General features: G+C 32.5%; 1 long non-coding RNA gene across 1 annotated transcript; it reads left to right on the top strand.

Moving 5' to 3' along the window:
• The first annotated feature begins 799 nt into the window (after positions 1 to 799).
• On the top strand, positions 800 to 3,370 carry LOC112726645 (uncharacterized). The gene is made up of 2 exons (XR_011868237.1): positions 800 to 2,239; positions 3,053 to 3,370. It is a non-coding gene; the product is annotated as an uncharacterized lncRNA (long non-coding RNA).
• Positions 3,371 to 9,383: the final 6,013 nt, after the last annotated feature.

A 9,383-nucleotide genomic window follows, 5' to 3' on the forward strand; every position in this document is an offset into this window, starting at 1 on the left:
AGGTCCCGAGCTAATATTCACTGTGGCTTTTTCTTATCCTTCCTTTACTTCACTCCATAGTCCATACAAACACACATATCGTTTAACATCACTTCTTCTTCTTCTTCCTTTCTTTCACCTCATACAAACACTTCTTCTTCCTTTCTTTCTTCATTTAATATGAAATCGGTAATGCATCCCCTGTCATTTGCTTCCATTTTGCTCTCCCTCGTTGAAAATTTATCAGGGAAAGTGTTACACTATCAGCGTCAATTCAAAGCCTGTGGGTGAGTTCGTCTCCTTATTGTGTATTTTTCTACACTTACTCTTCAAGAAGAGGAGAAGAACAAGAACAAAGACAAAGAAGAAACGGTGATATTTTACCGCTGGATTTGCGGTGATGAATTTTGTTTTATCACTTCAGAAGAGCTACCAATTTGTTGAAGAACTTATGAAGTTCTTTTGCTAGAACTTGTGGTGGATCACTGTGGCAGGATGGTGGTTTGGTTTCTTTTGGGAACAATGTTCAGTTTGTTATCACTCTTTGCTCCTGTAAAGAAGAACATCACCAAAGAGGGTTCAAGTTTTTTGATGTTCCAATCTATATAGTTGGAAACTAGAACTTGTCTTGTATTCAGAATTTTAACTTCGCCATTGGGGTATGCTCGAGGAGTGTTCCAAGTTGTCTACATCATTACAAAATATGAAGGCGTTCATTGCTCGAACACTGATTGGATGAACTCATATGAACAGAGATTCGATTCGGAAGGTACCTCGTCCTTCCTAAAATAATAATCCTGATTGTCTTTCCTAATTTTCTTTTCAACTCCACATGTCGGCCTTTATGGAGACATCATCCGGAAACAGTGACCGCCACATAACAAGGAATTCATGTATTGTTTGAAAAATTAAAAAATTTGAAAGAAATTCATTAATGTAGACATCTTATCTTGAATAGTACATACCAATTCTTTATTAACAGCCGAGTATAATTCCATAAAAACACTACATGACAAAAGGAGAGGTGCCGAAGATTCCATGATAGAAGACCTGCTCATTGGGAATGAGTATGTTGAATACGATGCTGAAGTGTTTAATACACTTCTTGATCGTACTCATCGGGGAGCAGATCTGTCGGGTCTTAACTCCGATTTGCACAACTTCAAGAACTCTCTCCGATTTCTTGCATACACTTCAATCTGGCTCATGGATGTCATGTCATCCTTTAGCTTTCCGTCGTTAGCATGACATCCATGAGCCAGATTGAGGTGTACGCAAGAAATCGGAGAGAGTTCTTGAAGTTGTGCAAATCGGAGTTAAGACCCGACAGATCTGCTACCCCGATGAGTACGATCAAGAAGTATATTAAACACTTCAGCATCGTATTCAACATACTCATTCTCAATGAGCGGGTGTTCTATGGTGGAATCTTCGGCACCTCTCCTTTCATCAAACAGTGTTTTTATGGAATTCTGCTTGGCTCTCAATAAAGAATTGGTATATACTATTCAAGATGAAATATCTGCATTGATGAATTTTTCTGAAGTTTTTTTAATTTTTCAAATAATACATGAATTCCTTGTTATGTGGCGGTCACTGTTTTCGGATGATGTCTCCATGAAAGACGACATGATGGAACTGGAAAGAAAATTAGGAGAGGCAATCAGGGATTATTATTTTAGAGAGGATGAGGTGCCTTCCGAAATCAGAATCTCTTATTCATGTGAGGTTCATCCAATCACTGCTTCGATCAATGAACCGCCTCCATACTGTTTTTAATAATGTAGGTAACTTGAAACCACTCCTCCGAGCATACCCCAATGACAAAGTTGAAATTTTGAATAAAAGGCAACATACTAATTTCCAACTAGATTGGAACATCAAAAAACTTAAGCCTCTTTGGAATCGAGCTTCAAAAAGGCTTATGAGCTCAAGGGAGTGTCCACGATGGCCAGTATCATCTACATAGCAAAGAAAGCCGTAGAAGGATTTGAATTATCTAAGGAAGAAGATTGGGCCAAGGAACAAACATTGATACTTCAAAGGTGTTTTAACCAATATGGCCGGCAGGACCAAACTGAGCTGCTTGACTATTTCCGGCAACATAATGCGGAGGCCACGGGATCTTCAATGTTGAGCATGTTAGATTGTCTCAGTTTTGACGCTTCTCGTGTTCCAGTAGAGTTCTTGGTGAAAACATTGATCCCAAATTGTGAAGAATTCATCAAGAGTTTTCGAGCTTTGCTAGATGGCAATAAAGGTAAAATTGTTCAAATGCATTTTTAGTTACATGTTCTCCATACCCATATTTCAACTTCTATTAGTGTTATTGTTCATTTTACAGCCACACTTCAATTGAACTAAAATTCTAAGATGGTATTCTATTAAACCTTTTATTTTGTGTATAACAAGGCAATCATGTGCATTGTTTTATGCACCAGTTATTGGATGAGTATGCTTATGAAAAATGAATGAGAACACCTATCCACGTGCATAATAGATGACAGAATATTTCATCTGTTAATTCTTAACAATTCAATCTAATATATGCTCTTGTAGAAACTAAAGGAATTTAGAATAAGAGGTATACAAATTTATAATGCTCTATTTAGATTTGTTTTTTTGTAAATAACTATCTCACATGTAATCATGTTCCTATGAGATATTATTGCTTATGTTCATCCTCCATGATTTTAGAGAAAATATTTATTAGTTGCATGATCTTTAGTTAACTAGATAAGAAATTAATGGATGTCAATGCTCCTAAACTCAGATGCTTAAGTCTTATAAGGACTACAAAATTCGAATAAAATATGTTTACATAGTAGTAATTTTATTTCTTAGGGGGCTCAACACTTAGCTTTGACTTATTGCTCTATAAGACAGTCTAATTGCTCTAAGAATGTTATCTTAATGGATGTATGATATTGAAATATATATCACTTCAGCTAGTTAACTATTTTCCTTATTCTGATTTTTTGCTATAGATCTATTTTTGTCATACTTTTATCTAATAGGATGCAGTGAAAGATTCATTTGAATAGCACATCTTGTTTTTGTTTGATTTTTCTAGGTCCTGAGCATCCCACCCCTTGAGGCACGCAAGATTATTGGAGAAGAGGGTTGGTCTAAAATACAAGGATTGAATAGGGAAATACATTGTCTTCTTTTAGTTTAAAAACTTGATGTACTGATATACTCCAAATGTCATTGTGTTAAGCTTTTGAACTCTAAAACTGTGTGTCTATTATACTTTGATTTTATAGTCAAATTATGCAGTGGTTTATGATAGATTTTAGATTTGATTTGCTTAGCTTATTCACAGAGAGATATATCCTGTGATGCCAATACTTCCATGTTCAATTATAATTTGTTTTTGTTTTTTATTTTATCAGGGCCTTCAATTGTTTTTTATTTTATAATATAATTATCTTATCTTTTTACCTTTTCTGTATTTTTTTAATTTTTTTGCCAATTCAGTTAGAATAATATTTTGTAAAATAGTGGAGCTGTTTAGTCCGTTTTTTTCTTGAGCGCTTTTTTACTCTGTTATTTATCAAAAATTTATTTCTAAATGTATTATTATATTAAGTTATCTTATATTATTACTAAAATTATTTATTTGAATGAGTGAGCAGAATAAATTAATCATAAATTTTGAACACATAAATATGCATTTGACCTACTGGAAAGTACATATTAGTAAAAGCGGTGAGAATTAAGTTGAGGGCATCTCGATGAATCTCATTTTCAAACCTGCAGCTTCAGTGTTTCACCATAAATACTGAACAGGCCTCTTAAGTGTGAAATGCCTTGTATAGTTTTGTCCTAAAGAAGTTGTATTTGTCTAACATAATTTAATTTAATATTCTCTTAAGTTTTCATGTTTGCAAATTTTATTTCGTAAATGGTGACAGATTATTCGATTTATGGAAAAATAATAACATATATCAATTTATAAAAATAGTATAATAAATTTCAGTTTAAACAATTTAATAAATTTAGATTTTTACTTTATTGAAGGGAAAAAAAGCTATAGATACAAAAAACTAAATATTAATTTTCATGGATTGCCTAAAAAAAAAGTTATTCTAATTATGTAGAATTTTATATACTTAGGATGTAAGCTCATGCAAATAAAATTAGAAGCCTTTGTCATTCTCATATATATGAGAATACATATATATTATTTATTTCCCCTTTGTATAAATACACATTTTATATATTTATTTACTTATGGAAACAGAATTGGTCATGAGCAGATTTTAGAGGTAGCAATTAAGTTGGAAAATAATTTTCAAACACCAACAAGAGGATGAAGATGAAGCTTTTTGAAGACCACACTAATCTCTCGTTAAGTTTATTTTCTTTCACTTTTTTATACTTTTTCTTTTAAGTAATATCATATCAGATTATGGAATATTCTATTTTTATTCTTGTGTGGAGTCCACTCTGAACTCAAACTTCTAAGTTTCACTCAATGAAATTTTTACCTTTGAAAAAAATAGTATTAATTGTTCAGGCGCGCTACACATCCATGTAACTATGTAATCAAGTTGGCCTAATTTCAAATAGAGTCACGCGCATTAATGAGAGTGAAAACACTCGCCCGTTCATTATGAAAAGACGTTTCTTCTTCTCTTCTCCATCACGCTTCTTCTTCTTCTCTTCTTCTTCTTCTCTTCTCCCCCACGCTTCTTCTTCTCCCGCGCTTCTTCTCACGCTCGTTTACGCACGGAGCGTTTTCTTCTTCGCCTTCTTCTTCGCGTTCCTCCTCCTCCTCCTTCTCCTCCTTTTTTGCGTTCCTTCTTCTTCACGTGTTTTCTCCTTATCATCATTCTTTTGTTGTTGTTGCTGTTGCATTTTTTTTGTCTTTTCCTCCTTTTCTCTCTGGTGAAGAAGCAGTAGAAAGTGAGGAAGAAGAGTTTTGAATAGTGCAGAATGAACCGAACACAGTACTCATGGTGAAACAATTCTATAGTACTGAGTGAACGAAACATAATCTATTATATAAAATCAAATTCAAACAACTTTCTATAGAATGAACCGAACACAATACTCATGGTGAAACAATTGTATAGTACTGAGTGAACGAAACATAATCCATTATATAAAATCAAATTCAAATAACTTTGCCTACAATTTAAATATTATCAATTCAATTCAGTACACCTCCGTCCATTTAATTCAATTCAAATTAGCAATTGCATTCCATTCAATTCGATTCAAAATTGAATAATCCAAACTTTGTCAGTTTAATTCGTTTCAGAAGAGTAATCCAAATCGCTCTCCTGTTTACCAAAAAAATTATGAACCCCTAAACACTGAACCCTAAACACTAAAATCAGAACCCTGAACACTGAACCATGAACCTATAAACCCTAAATCCCTAAAACCTAAACCCTAAACCCTAAACCCTGAACCCGAACCCTGAACTCTGAACTCTGAACTCTGAACCCTGAACGCTAAACCCTAAACCGTAAACCCTGAACCCGAACCCTGAACACTGAACTTTGAACCCTGAATGCTAAACTCTAAACCCTAAACCCTGAACCCTACCGTAACCCCTAAACCCCTAAGACCCTGAACCCTGAACCCTAAACCCTAGACCCCTAAACCCTAAACTCTCAACCATGAACATGGTGAACCGAAAGTTTGAAACACACTGAACCCCTGTACACTGAACCCTGAACCCATAAACCCTAAACCCTAAAACCCTATCGTCATTCTTTTGTTGTTGTTGTTGCTGTATTTTTTTTGTCTTTTCCTCCTTCTGTCTCTGGTGAAGAAGCAGTAGAAGGTGAGGAAGAAGAGTTTTGAATAGTGCAGAATGAACCGAACAAAGTACTCATGATGAACCGAACACAATACAATTGTATAGTACTAAGTGAACGAAACATAATCCATTATATAAAATCAAATTCAAATAGCTTTCTGCAGAATGAACAAAATACAGTACTCATGGTGAACCGAACACAGTACTCATGGTGAAACAATTGTATAGTACTGAGTGAACGAAACATAATCCATTATATAAAATCAAATTCAAATAACTCTGCCTACAAATCAAAATCACAAAGGCCACCGAACCGAACAATGTTCATGTGGTGAATAAATGGTGATCAACTTTCAATCTACAAGAATAGTATTTCTCCATGCAAAAGAAGTACTGAACATAGTAACAACCAATTTCAAAGCCCTAGTTAAACTATCCATTGAACTAAAGAAGAAGAAGAACCTACATGCGCGAATTTGAAAGAAGAAGGAGGAGGAGGAAGAAGAGGAGGAGAAATACTATTCTTGTTGATTGAAAGTTGATCACCATTTATTCACCACATGAACATTGTTCGGTTCGGTGGCCTTTGTGATTTTGATTCATCAAATGAATGTTGTTCGGTTCGGTGACCTCCTTTTACTTTGTTCAATGTTTAAGATTATTGTGATAGTATGCAGCAATCATTCCCTAGCTGTCTCAACGTAATAACCTCATTCAACTAATTTGAAGTTGAATCATTCATTGTTTCCATTCAGAAGTGTAGATCGAAGAAGAAAACGAAGAAGAAGAAGAACGACGGAGCTTATTACGTTGAATTCAATGCAGATCAATAATGAAGAATGCAAGCAGAGAAGAAAAACGCAAACAGAGGAGAACAACGAATTTAAGAAGAAGAAGAAGAACGAAAATGCGATACGTTATATAAGGCGCGTGTATAATAAACGACTGTGGGGTGGAAGATCACGTGTGTAGAGAAAGTTACTTGGATAACAACCATGTATTTTTTACATGGATGTAGAGCTTTTCCCTTAATTGTTTAGATGTGAAACATTCTGAGGTAACATAAAAATATCGCCATTCTTACGTTGGTTCTAACAAACTAACAATCAAAATGGATACATATTTGTGTATATATTTTTTTAAGAAATAAAACTAAATGTCTATGCTTTGTTAGGATCATATATATATATATATATATATATATATATATATATATATATATATATATATTAATTATATAGTTGCGTATTATGCGATATTTAATATATAATTTATATTTTATAAATATTTAAATTTTTTGAACAAATAATTATTTAATTTGACAAATTAACAATATTTTAAGATTTTTTTAAATTTGAGATTATTTTAACTGTTACGAATGTCTTGTAGTCAGTATGACATTATTTAATGTTAGTAAATTTTGATGCATCAGTTATAAAATTAATAGAAAAATTAATATAACTAAATTAAGATTTTTAAAAAATAAATTTAATTAAAAAATTTAAAAATTAATTTAAAAAATATATAATTTTTAAAAATAAATATGATCATTTTTATTTTAAATAATATAATAATCTTTTAAATATAGAATGCACCAGCCTTTTTGTGAAGAGATCAATAACCTCTGCATGTGTACATAGAAGAAAGCATAGCAATTATGAAGCTTCTTTGTATTTCTTATGGCTAGCTCCTTATTGGGTCTTGAGCATATCTAAACAATGATCTATTTTGGACATCACAAACATTCAAAACAATGCTATTATCCTTGTTTTGATTTCTTTAATCAACAATCATTATAACCATTATCGATATTGCTATTATCGTTACCTCTCCTTTGGCAAAGGAGCGTGAGTGTTATTAAAAATTCATGTTTTTCATTTCTGTTTGACTAATACAACAGGTATTACTGCTTCTTAGTGCGGTTGACTCTCCCTATAATTGTGGTTCTTGCATACTTCCATTGGCTTAGCATGAAGATGTTCAAGCATGCTTAACTTTTCGCCAGATTTTCTGCGGTGGAATGAAATGCTGGCCCAGCGGAGCAACAGGCCCCTATAACCATACTTGTCAGCCATGTAGAACTTGCACTCCTCTAACCATACCTGACCAAATTAAAGGATATAACTTTATTTAAGTCATCTTGTGATATATTTGCCTTCACATGATTAATCATAAAGGCTATGCATTTTGTATATTGCATTGTGGCGTGTCAAAGGCCATTCTTCTGGTTGGGCTTTGGATCTTGTGTAATTTGCTCATATAATTGTTTCTCCAAATTTTGGTGTATATTGCAAGACTCTTCATATCTTGCTCCTCTTATTTTGACTCTTAATTTGTACTTGAAGTAGAAAATTGGATATAAGGTTGTGTTTGTTTACTAGTACCAAACATTGAGACTTTTAATAGATGGAATATAAATATAGATATTCTGTTATTAGATATTAAATTAGTATATTTGTGTCTTTTTTATAGAAAGGATATAAAAATATTAATAAAATAAATTATTTTTATTATTTTTATTAAATTTTTAAAATTATATATTTTTAAAATTTTTGTGTGCGAAAGAAAATGAGATTAAAATAAAATTTTGTTCTTTTTTTTTTCCAAAATGAAAATTTTCCTATTGTAATCCACGCTACCTTCTAACTCGTAAACTTTTTCCAATATTTCTTCCTTGAGTTTAGATTTCCTACAAAATAAAAAAAAGTGTGTTATCCAAATTAAAAAATACAAGCCCATTTACTCATTCATTCAAAAATCTAGCTGCACTCTACATGTAATTCACAAAGTATCCTGTGGTGAGTTATAGAATGCACCAATCTAAATGAGGAGATTGATGCACCTGTGTGCTGTCACATTTCCATTGTCAACACGTAGCACAAATTTTAGTGGCGTGGCAAAAATTTTCCTGCTTTGTTACCAGGAAACTTGTTTATGGGTTTGTGAAAAAATTGTTTATTCCCTCAGACGTGGGATTTATTTCATAAATAAAAAAAGTTTGTGTTAAATTTTGGACCGATAAAAAATGTATTAGAATTGTTTTAAAAAGTGTATTGGGCCTTCAATTGTTAACAACCAATAATTAATTGTGTTTGAAGGCCTTATGTAGTCTCTTCAAATAATAAAATGTCCAGCTCTATAAGACATTGTCATTTAACCCCCTATTCCGATATAAGGTATATTATTTTTGCATACAGTAGCACTAACATACCACCACCATGTTTTTTTTTGTTCCCTAGAAAAAGTAATAAACATGCATGTTAAGTGTTAACCACATGACAGCTTATATTATTGGCACAAATTTCTATTTTCTGCATCACATCCCATACGCTTGTGTCTATAGTCTAATTAATCTATCCTCATCAAACCATATACATTCCACTTTCAGATGGACCATAGTGAAGAAAATTATAGCAACTTATAATAGATTTGTGACAACAATCCTATAGCTCAGTACCTCTTTGTTTGTCCCATTGCTTTAATTGGATATTAGCATGAACTGCATGTGTACAAAGATGAAATTAAATTAATTAATTAATTAAAGTTTTGGAGAAATTATTAATTATTATATATATTTTTATCCTTCTTAATTATGATATACACAAGAATTCTTCTATGCGATAAAAAG

Source organism: Arachis hypogaea, chromosome 12 (genome assembly GCF_003086295.3).
Source record: "Arachis hypogaea cultivar Tifrunner chromosome 12, arahy.Tifrunner.gnm2.J5K5, whole genome shotgun sequence".
NCBI classification, from domain to species: Eukaryota; Viridiplantae; Streptophyta; class Magnoliopsida; order Fabales; family Fabaceae; genus Arachis; species Arachis hypogaea.